The sequence below is a fragment of the Molothrus aeneus genome, chromosome 10, assembly GCF_037042795.1.
Source record: "Molothrus aeneus isolate 106 chromosome 10, BPBGC_Maene_1.0, whole genome shotgun sequence".
Taxonomy (NCBI): Eukaryota; Metazoa; Chordata; class Aves; order Passeriformes; family Icteridae; genus Molothrus; species Molothrus aeneus.
The window spans coordinates 2,763,521-2,775,353 of NC_089655.1; positions in this window are offsets into that span (position 1 = coordinate 2,763,521).

Genomic DNA, 11,833 nt, shown 5'->3' on the forward strand with positions numbered 1-11,833 from the left:
TCATTCCCCTGTGCAGAAGTGAAACTCTGAAACAGCACAGGCTCCTCTGCATCCAAACCAGGGCCTTCACATGCTCTAAACAGAGGTGAAGGAATAAGAAAGTCAGCATGGTTTTTCGAGAAGTGGCATTTAACACTGCTGCCCCAATGATACCTTGTTCACTTATAAAAAGAGGCTTCACCTCTTGCTGCCTTCACTAATTTTCCGTGGGTGTCAGTGGCAGCCAGCACTGGCCATTCAAACCAGGTGTTGGGGTAAGGCAAGTAGCTTTGCTAAGTGCCTGGACCTCAAATCTTGGGGTGCCTGTTGGGAATAAAGGGCAGCAGTGTCATCAGATCAAATCTATGTTTTCTGATGTGGAAATCTAAGAAAAGATGAATAGTTCCTCAAAGCAAGAGGCAAAGGCAGCAGAGCTACTGGGGGTGAGCAAGGCATCAATCCCCATTTCTCAGCTTGTTATCAACCAGCTGAGTGTTTTCATGCAGAATGTAGCCAGGAATGTGACATCAGCCCCAGCCCAGACATCAGGACACAGCTACTGCCCAAATCTGGGCTCAGCTGTCCCCACAGATGTGGTGTCACTGACTCAGATGTGAGCCATGGGCTGCCAGCTCTGAAGGGATCCAGCTCCTTGGGGAACCAGGGAACTCTCCCAGTGACAGTCACAGGAACCCCTCTCCTTCTCTGCTGCCTGAGAGTTTGGTCACTGCACTGGAGACTCCTCACACCTCCTGCCACTGCACTCTGTCTCTTGTGCTGGAGCCAATTATCTGCATGAATGAATAAAAAAATGTCACTTTGGGCAGCACTTCCAGCCTTAGGTTTTTGCTCTCATATCACACTCATGAGAGCCTGGCCATAGAAACTTTTCCTGATGGAAGTAGAAAACACTTCAAACTGCATTTTCTCTATGTAAAGATGGAGTTTCAACCATTAGGCACACCCTGATGACAATCAGGAGATTCCCAGCTACCTTCAAGCTTCATCCACCCACAGATTACTCAGCTCAGCACTTCTCATCTGGAATTCCTCCATAACTATTCCCTCCCAAGGAGAGTTTACTTTTCAGATATCCTAGACAAAGATACATTTGTATCATACTTTAGATATATGATCGTTTATATGATACATTTATATGATTATTTGTGTGGTGCCACAGCAGCACCCACACTCAGGCTGGCACCAAACACAGGCACCTCCTGCTGCCAGGGACATCCTGACCTTCATCTTCAAACCCAAGCCACACCTGAATATTGAGAAAGTGACAAGTCATGGAGCCTCTGGGACAGAGAGATCTTACACCAGCCCTTCCTGCCCTTCCTGTGGTCTCACTTCCAGTCATTATTACATGCAGGGTGGAACAAGTGGTGGTGCTAGACCAAAGCTCACGGGTCTCAAAAAAGAAAAAAAAAAAAACAACAAAACAAACCCCAAAAATGCCAAAACCAAAAACCTGGAAGAGTCCAAACCCAACCTATTGAAATGTTTTAGTATACAAACTATCCAGAGCAAATGGTACAGTGTTTGTGCTGACCCCATGGCAGCTTTATCCTGATTGAAGGGGAACAGAAAATATCCACTCAAGCATAAAGGTGAAATGGCAGCCAGGAAAATTGGAAATCAGAAATTAGCAGAAGTGTTCCACTAGAGGGAAAACACCTCAGCCCTTGTGAGCACAGTGCAGAATCAGCTGAAGCTGCCAGTGCCCCACATCACCGGGCCATGGCTGCCTCCAGAGCAGCACCAGAGAGTTCTCTAAACCAAATTAAACAACCTCATTGCACTGCAGCTGCTAAAAATAGAATTTCCTACCAGCTAATGAAGGCATCACCATTCCAGTCCAAGAAGGCTCATGATCCTGAGGAAAATCCCCAGCTGACCTGGGGGACATTTCCCTTAGCCCCACGTTCCCTGGAGCCTGCAGGCTGCCATTAAAGGCCACCACAGCCTCTGGCGTTAGAAGAGATGCAGAGACACCCTGTGGTGGCAAAACCAATACCACCAGAATGAGTTCAAACAGCTTCAACTGCATTTTAGTCACAGAACTGAATCAGAAATTGTCCCCCAGTTGCTGTTCAGGTACTTTCCTCTCTCCAGACCTCCTTTCCTGTCTGGCATCTTTTGCTCTGTCTGTTTGCACTGCCACAGAGATTTTCCCTCTTATTCTGTTTGGTGTGATAACAACAGCAGGATCAGGGCTGGGCAGTTGGAGGGATGGCTATGGAAATGCTCCACTTTTGGAAAATAACTTCCTACATCTTCAGCCTGTTCCTCCTGGCTATGGAAAACCATCAGTGTGCTTTGCAAACTGTTGGGGTTTTACCCCATCCAGAATTTGTATTTTGTCCTGAAGCATAATTTTGCCTATGAGGGCAGTTTCAGAGCCACCAATACACTGCTGAGGATGTTCCAGAATGAAAGCCACCAACAACCATCAGCAGTGGAAATCAATTCTGCATCTGGAGTCCTGCACGTGCTAGAGCTTGCTTCTAACTATCATGGGACAGCCTGGAGATAGAACCCTGAGGCTCCCAACAATGTTCTGTGCTGCTCTTACGTGATCTTCAGCTGAGGGAAACACATTTTCTCCTAGATCTGCAAGCAGGATCCCCGCTCAGAAGAGTCATCATGTAGTCTATAGGTTTATGGAGCACCCATAAAATAGAGTAAATCTCAGGGCCAGCCACAGTAACACTGGTACTGGTTACTTTGGCTCACAAAACAAAACACCATTAGTGCCAAATAAGAAAGGTGAGAGCAGTTAATTGGTTTGTAGAAAGCAATGGTAATTAAGTTTCACAAGATTTAAGCAGAGAAGAAAAGCAAGGCAAATAAATCAATTATTCAAATGCTGCATTTTCACATCTTCTGATCTGGCAATGCACTTAAACAAAATGTAGGAGGAATTCCCCCTAAATCATTTCAGGAAACTCAGCAAAGTCAGACAAATTCATCTTTAAAAGAGAAATGAAACACTATACATGTGCAAAGTACAATTTCTCAGAAACTATTGCCTGAAAGGATTAAGAAAATATCTGTTCTAAGTATGTTCAAACATTTGCCACCAAGTTCTACATGTTTATTTTAAATGGCTTGTTTTCTTCTCTTGACTTTTTGGAAAAGTGGAATTGGTAGGGAATGACCCAGCCCTTGCAGCTCACCTCTCAGAAGTAAGGCAGATGGTACCTGCCCAGCTGCTGCCTTTATTAGCCACAGCTGCTCTGTTCTGCAGAGCTTCACCTCAGCACCACTGCTTGCCTAAAATGGGTCTTGCATGTGCAGATTATTTTGTCACAAATTAAAACCTCAAGTCTGTGGGGTTGAGGTTTTAATTTGTGACAAATTTGTGGGGTGTGTAATTTTCTTTCACTCACAACTTCTATTCATTCCTTCACAGCAAATTAGTGCTGTAGTGATAATTTCCTTTTACAGGTCAGTGAAGCATTTGTAATTTCTCTCATAAATTGTCTTTTCTGCCATTTCTCTGAAAGATCCAGGTCCAGCTTACCTGGGCTCTGTTAAAACCCTGGGTGGCTCATTACCAAGCCTGAGTAGCAAGGTGTGATGCTCTGTGCTCCTTCAAGGGATGTACAGTTCCTTGTTAATGTGTATTAATGGATAAATTTGAAAACTTTGCAGCTGTGATGCTGCCAAGCATTTGCACAGTGAGGCCCAGTCCCTCCTGCCTGTGTGTGTCCCTGTGGTAAAAAGTGGGCACAGGGAACTCTGCTTAAAAGTCCGTGAGGGGCTGAGGAGGGAGGAGAAGAAGAGTAAAAGAAGAAAAGTTAAAAATGGTTGCAAATTTTGTTTTTAAGCATACGAGCTTTGTGTGGTTTGATTTAGAAGATTTGTGGGAAATATTTGTAGCAGGCAGGAACAAGACAACAGACAGAGGAGGGGGGGGCATGACCCTCCAAGTCAAGCAACCAAAAGTTAATGCAATTACCAAATATGAAATGTGGAGCAGAGGCACTAATTCGATCAGAGAGGCCAAAGGGATGATTCTCGGAGACAAAGCATTGCAACACGGAAATGCGGGCTAATCAACTGCTTTATCAAAAGAAAAAGGAAACCATTTCCAAGCCTTAACCGAAATCCCCAGTTGGTTCTTCATCTTTTCAGGGGTCTGTTTTTTGCCTAGCAGCGTTTGTTCCATCTCACATTTGTTTCACTGCTCCTGGTCCCTGCACAGAGCTGTTGCCCTGGCTGCTGCTCCTCGCTCGTGTCCAATGATCCGCCTCTGCTCCCAGTTTAAGGAACTCCTCAGCCATGAAAAGGAGCCAGCAGAGGGAAATATTCATTCTATTTAATGTCCAAGCCTACTTTCCATGATTATCTGGAATAGAGCAAGACTATCCAGAGTCACTTTGTGCCTGCAGGATTTTTCAGAGCAGGTATTTTCTTCATCTGATGGAGAGCAGCTGCTCAGTGATCTCCACTGAGCTCCTGCGTGCCCGGGACCCTCTCAGGTCTGTAGAGCAGCAGATCCAGACTTCACCAGGTACAACCCAGCAAAGCTGAGGTTTTCAGACTCAGACTTCTGCTTCCAGGTGCTGCTGGTATGACAGATAAAATGAGCTGGCACAAAGGAAAGAAGGAGCTGACAGAAGAAAGCACAGGAGAGGGGAAGCACGGCCGGAAAAAGCGAGAGCGGCTCTTCAAGAAGAGATTTTCTCGACTGAGCCTCTTCTCTGGGTCTCCCAAAAATAAATTGTAAGTACACCCAAGATTATATTTTGCATTTTGCACAAAATTTTCGAACAAGAAATTTTGTGAGCATTTCCAGAGCAGCTTTGGAAGAGTCACAGACACTTTGTCATCTCCATTGGATTAACTGTTTCACAAACAAGGAAACAGAGGCTAATTGAACAACTTGAGCTAAAAACTATTAAGTCTCTGGCAGCACTAGAGATGAAATTAACTTCTCCAAGTCTTGTGTGTCTGTGTGTTTATCTAATACCCATTTCCCTATGCCTCGAGCAAGAGATTAGCAGGAGCAGCATCTCTGTTTCTCCAGGTAGACACACCAGCACTGCCACTGGGACAACCCCACCGTTTCCAGCAGTAACTTTAAAAAAAAAAAAATTACACCAGAGCAGTAACTCCGGGGTGCAATGGAAAATGTCAATGCATGGGCAGCAGCAAAAATAACTGTTCAACAACGTTAATGATACTAAATTTCTGAAAATTCATAATTAATGCCTGTGTTCCCGTAATAGTGCCTTTATACTTATTCTTTCCAGTTAAAAGGAGAAAAAGGGAAACGAAACAAAAAGACAAACAAATAATAACAATTCATTTTATTAACCAAAGCAAGCAAAGGTAAAAATTACTTAGAGCTTACTGCTTTGTGAATGTATTAGTTTTGAGTTATTATAATCATTCTTACAGGATTTGAAATTCTTTGCTTGGCTCTTTCTCCCTGGTATTATTCTTCCTTAACATGAAGTATACTGAGTGTATGCTAAGATCAAGGAGGGGTTTCCAAAAAGTGTATTTTCTCATCCAAGAGCTGTTTTCCCTACAGATCTCCTAACAAGAGTCTGCCTTTGGTAATTATCATGAAATTACCGTCTTAGCAGGAAGTGCACGCAAGTCTCCACAATTACTCAGCTAACTGCATTAGCCTCAATAGCCACAGCAGCTGGTTGCAGGCTCCACAGAAGATTAAAATACACTAGCAAGAAATGAACCTGAGAGCCAGATTTTTCTCTCTGATCTAATTGCAGCACAATTAATACCAAGGGCTTGGTTTTGGGATTTTTCTGCTGAGGAACTGGACTAGAAACATAGTCAAACATCCAAGAAGTGAATTACTGCTGTGAAATGTTGTCTGTTGTTCATAATTTCACTGAAGAGCGCATTCAGGAGGCAGACAAATACAACTGAAACAGTAAAATCCTGTTTTCTGAACATTCATCCTTATTTGTAAGTGATAAATATGGATTTTGCTCTGTTTGAGCTAAAAGAAAAAAAAATTAAAAATTGAACAGTAAGCTAGTAACCTCCCATGGTACTCTCATGTTAATGGAGAGAGAGTCAGCCTTCAGACTTTACTGGATCCACTCCTACAGACACACTGCATGGCAATGGGTTTTAAATGCATTTGAGCCACCAGAGCTTACAGAGCTTTCACAGTGGTGCAGCCAAGCCAGATCATCTCTGCAGTCAGCACTGATTCATGAGCTCTGTCAGGGATTGTGTAGGTAGAACAGAAGGGTGTATAATTTGATCAGGAGAGCTTTCCTTTCAGCTCTTCCATCTCTGGCCAAGGCCAGTGCAATACTGGCCAGTGCTGGCTTTACTGGCCACATTGGGGTGCCTTGCTGGTGCACACAAGTGGGACAAGAATCTTTGTGATGTGTAGGACAGCACGGGGAGGATGTGGACAGCATGTGTAGGACAGAGCTCTGTGGAGTTTGTTTTCATGCAAACACACGCAGCTCATGCCACAATCATGCACAGAAGAGTTGCACATTGAAGCTCCTACCCCGTTAGGAGTACAGGTGAGCATCAGCTCCTACCCGTAGCTGATGCCACCCTTATGGTTTTGTTTAAATGATGAAAATCATTCAATAATTCTGTGCTCTAAAACTATCAGCTTGTCACTGCCACCGCAGCCCAGAGCCAGACTCTCCCTTTCACTGTCCATCCCTGCTTTCCCAGGTGGCCACACGCGGCACCCACTCGTAGGGTGTCACAGGCACAGGTTCTGGAAGGGCTGATAAATCTAACGATTCATGAACTCACGAATCCTTCTCCCCAATGCATCCAGGGGCTGTTTGTCACCTCTGTGTGTGTGTGTGTGTGTGTGTGTGCCGCTCGCAGCCCGCAGGGAAGGAGCCCGCTGGCAGAGGACGCGCGGAGGTGCTGGCACAGGAGGGGCAGCCGGCGGCCGCAGGAGGAGCCGTGCCCGCTGCCGCAGCTCGGGGCCCCGCGGCGCTCCGGGAGGATGTGCCCGAGCTGCGAGATCCTGCTCTGCCGGCCCTGCGGGACCCTGCACTCGCAGCGCGCCTTCATCGCACACAGCCTGCTGGACCACTACGACAGCGCTGCCCTGCCCTGCTGAGCGACACCGACACGGGCAGCAGACCTTTCTCCTCTTTAATGCTTTTGTTAAAAGTGATCTGCTCGGGTGGGGAGGACCAACAGATCCGTGCTCACGCTGCCGCTGCTCCCAGGAGCGACTCGGAGAAGGAGGACGAGGGAGCTCAGCTTTGGGCACTGGTTTGCAGGCAGAGATGGGGGCTCCATCCTCACGAGAGCATCAGGAAATTCCTTTCATTTTGGATCAACATTCGAGGTTCTCTGTCTAGCCGACATCTTTTGAGGTTAGGGTGAGGGGTAAAAAGGTCTTGGCGGATGCTGGATTCTGTTCCTCATGTCTAGTCACACTTTGATTCATCAATTTTGTGTTGGCTCGTTGTTTTAGGGGTTTTTGGCTGGGTTTGGTGAGGGGTCCCTCCCGTTCCATTCTGGATCCGATGTCATTCGCATGCTGACTATCAACAACAGGTAGTTAACGAAAATGACAGTTGATTACAACAACAAACAGAACTCCACCCTGGCAGCAATTGGCCCAACCTGTGAACTCTGCAACCTTTTTAAAAAATGGGCAGCTGTTCTACTCATAACACTGAGTGCTCTGCCAGGATGGAGGCTCTGGGGGCCCTAAGCACATCCCAAACCCAGAGCTGGATCCATCAGGATGACGGATCCTGGCATGGAAGCTCTGGGGGCCCTGGGCGCATCCCAAACCCAGAGCTGGATCCATCAGGATGACAGATCCCAGCATGGAGGCTCTGAGGGCCCTGAGAGCATCCCAAACCCAGAGCTGGATCCATCAGGATGATGGCTCCGTGCAGCTGCAGCCGCCCCGCGGTTCAGTCTGTACCCACCACTCATTTAACCAGCACAAACCCGGTAAACAGAGCTGTAACCTAAACATTTCTCAGCTGTTAAGGATAGGGAATTGTTTCACAAATATTCTCCAGAGCCTTCATTCTCCTCTCAAGGAAACAAAGATTATCCCATTGGGCTGCAAACTCGAGTGTGACGATTACATGCAGAGCCACTTGCAATGCCTTTGTTTGCTTCAGTGTTGTTTGTGGTCTGGAATATTAAAAGTTTTATTTCTAAATTAACTATCTCTGAGAAGCAACTTTATTGGGGAAAGGGGCTTCTAAAAGCTGTCCTGGCCACAAGGATTGCAGCTCACATCCCAATTCCCTCTTAGAATTTCCAAACTCGATATCTCACTTGTGATCCTGCACCTTGCCGTAGAAGGAGCAACAACAATCACAACTCACCAAGTATTTAAGCCTTCTTTGAGCTCTTAAAGCCTGACCTGTATTTTTAAGCAAATTTTCAGACAGTGTAGTACAGCTGCAGACACCAGGCCAAGGCTCCGGGCCAGGGGTGGGTGGCATTAAGCTCCAGGTGTACAAAGACTTCACCACTGTGGAATTCCCAAGCAGAGGTGAGGGGTGGAAGTAGCCTCAGGAACAGAAGGTTCCCAACCCAGCAGCATGCACCTTTTCCTCCCATGCCAAGGGGCACACATCTATGTGCAGGATTAATTCCTTGCTCTTTGGTAGGGAACAGGCTAAACAGACTTAGTCTCCCACAGCCGTTAATGTTGAGGCTTCTTTTATTTAGCCAAGCAAAAGAACACAGGCTGGGATGTTTGGACCTTTGTTTAATCTCCTCTTTTCCTAAATTCCAAAGTAACAAGTCCATAGGGAAAAGGACTTTCTGTCCTTCCCACTCCTCTTTTGGAGCTGTTCCATTTCTGTTCAAATGAATGTCTGGTAAGGTGACTGGAATCCAGATTTTTTTCCATCCCTAGGGAATACTTGGACTGGGCTATGACATCTATTCTTGTGTTTTGTTTCCAGCCCCCCAGGAAAAGGGTTTCAGCAGGAGGAGTTCAGAGCCACATTTACAACATTCTGTGCTCCAGAGTACCTTGAACAGTGCTCAGCTCCCTTGTGGAATGTGTGACACTCAATGCTGCTCATGCAAGAGTACAGAGATCATTTCAGAAACCAGACTGAGCTGCTGAGAGCTCCCAGGGCAGAGCCCATTAGGAATTCCATGTAGGAGAAAGCCTTAGGCAGGACTCACAAGCTGGAATGAAGCACTGCCAGGTTCCTCCTTTCTGCCCAGACTTCACTGGTTCTGCCCATTGCCAGCAAGTGCCCAGACTTCCTGCCCAAATGCAGACTTCTAAAGCCAGAAATGAGATCTTACAACACCCTTGTGCTACAGGGGCCTTAATCCTTCCAAACCCACATTTCCATGGTGCTTGATTGTCATTTTCAAAAGCCAACCAGGGCCTGGCAAACCAAAATTAACCTTTCACATTTCTTTGGGACTGCTATTCCTAAACTGGGACCCCTTACGGCTCTCCCAAGAGTAAACCATACCATTACTTTGTAAACCATACCATTACTTTGTAAACCATACCATTACTTTGTAAGCCATACCATTACTTTGTAAGCCATACCATTGCTTTGTAAGCCATACCATTGCTTTGTAAGCCATACCATTGCTTTGTAAGCCATACCATTACTTTGTAAGCCATACCATTGCTTTAGGAAATATAAATTCAACCCCATTCCTCATAATCAAGCAATCCAGAGGAGACTTCTCCAGACAATCACCCGAGGAAGAGCAAGGTGACAGACTGAAAGGATGGAGGACTAGCTCATCACAACAGCATTATTTTAATCCTTCAGTGCCATGCAGTGAAATCAGTTCAAATAGGTCACAATTGAGCCTTCATCCAAGTGTTCCAGAGGGGACAGAGCAAGGGAAGTTCTCTCAGCATCTGCCTGGGAGGATTTCCTCTGTGGCTTGCTGATGGACACAAGCAGCTCCTCATGTGGGTCATGAGGCTGGAAAGGCACCTGAGCAGGAGCAGCAGTGTGCAAACAGAGCTCAGCTCTCTCCTGTCCCCATGGATGCTGCTGGGCTGGGCTGGGCTGGGCTGGCTGAAGGACAGCTGCCAACACCAGGGTGAACAATGCTCCTGGCAGGAGCCCCTCCTCTCCTCCATCAGGCATGCAGGCATGCCTGGGGAGAGTAACTACAACATTTCTGTCATGCACTGAGGCAGCACCAACAGTTTTGTCCTTGATTTCTCAGCAGCTGGTGAATTACTGCTCCTTGCCTGCACTGGCTACCAACACCTGCTGCAGAGATCTGCTTGGTGCTGTTTGCTCCTCCCACACCCAGGTTAATGTGTGTCCACTGAGGTCAGCCAATAGAGCCACACCTTGAGTTTAGCCTGGCTTTCATCTCATCGGCCACACCACAGCCAGCCCCTTCTGTCTCCAAAATCCCCAAAGCCCCGTGCAAACAGTGAGGCCCAACAGCAGCAGCAGGGCACTGAGCCCTCACATGGCAGCACCTACTGACACTTGTGCACCAGAACAGCTCTGCCCCCTCAGCTCTTGGACTGTCATGCCAGACAAGTCATTTTTAAAAATTATTACATCTTGGTAGAGGATTTCAGGCTTAGATTTTAAAGCTGGCTCAGACACATAATTACACTAATACACTATATTGTGAAAGAATAATAATAGAAATACTGATTACACATTTAAAAGATGTAGGCTTGAAACCATCCTACAGAATAAAGCTACAATATAGCCTGACATACCAATTATTAAGAGCCTCTACTATTTAATTATCTGATTTCAATAGCTCTGGGAGATTAAAGAGGAATATTGGACTCTTTTCTGTGAAATACAGGAATGGGCTCTGTCCAAGGCATTTGCTGGAATGTGAGTGAGTGACTGAGAACCAACACCCCACTGCCAAAACAACCAATACAAGCACGAGAGGGAAAGGAAGCAGCTCCACAGCTGAGGGGCAAATCCATGGGAGTTCCTTCCCTGGAAATGCAAGACAGGAGAAGCAGGAGTGTGAAAGCAGCAGCTGTCACTGTCTGTCACAAAAATAAAAAGATTCAAGGTAGAAAGCAAACCCATCAAGTAATCACGCAATCAGTAATAAACCAGAACAAATAAAGATCATTTACACACTGCATATACCAAATTTCAGCTGTGGTTTTTAAAGCAGCCCAGGCAGCTTTCCCCTCTGCCAGATACAATGAAGGCCTTGAGAAGGAAAAGTCGTTTTTCCAGTGGACATATACAAAGAAAGGCATTTAACATGAGACCATGTGAACTGAAGATTCAACACAAACTCTTTAAATTCTCTTATTATAATCTAACCATTTGATGTCTTGTGAATTCAGAAACTGATCTAAAACAATATGTTCAAATCAGCCCAAATTAACTTACCAATTTAGTATTGGAGCTGGATATTGTGAGGAAAGTACAGAAACAATCAATGGACTGTTGTGCCAAAATCCAGTCTTCTCTTGGATGACAAACAGTGTCAAAGTTAAAGTCTCCTTTGACTTTTCACAAAGCACTTCATTTATTTATTTGTTTTCTGAATGAAAGTCTGTATGCCACAGGCTGTAGCAAGTATGATGAAAACCAGGGGAAGTGGTGATTTTTTACAAGTACAATTCACACACCAGGACTCTGCTCAAAACTTACCATGAAGGTATCACAAAATCAGCCTTGGTGACCTGGTAAGTGCTGCCTCCTGCCAGGTTCAGCCCTGAGAGGTCAGCCTGGGAAGCATTGCTGTGGGATGGGATCTCTTCTCAGCTATTTGAAGATCAATTCACAGGAGGAAAACGCTTCATTGTCTTTGCTGCCAAACACAAAAATAGACCATTTAACTCGGCTCTAACTTTCTTTTCCCATCCTTGTTAATTAATTGCCAAGAGTAAACACAGAGAAGGTAAAGA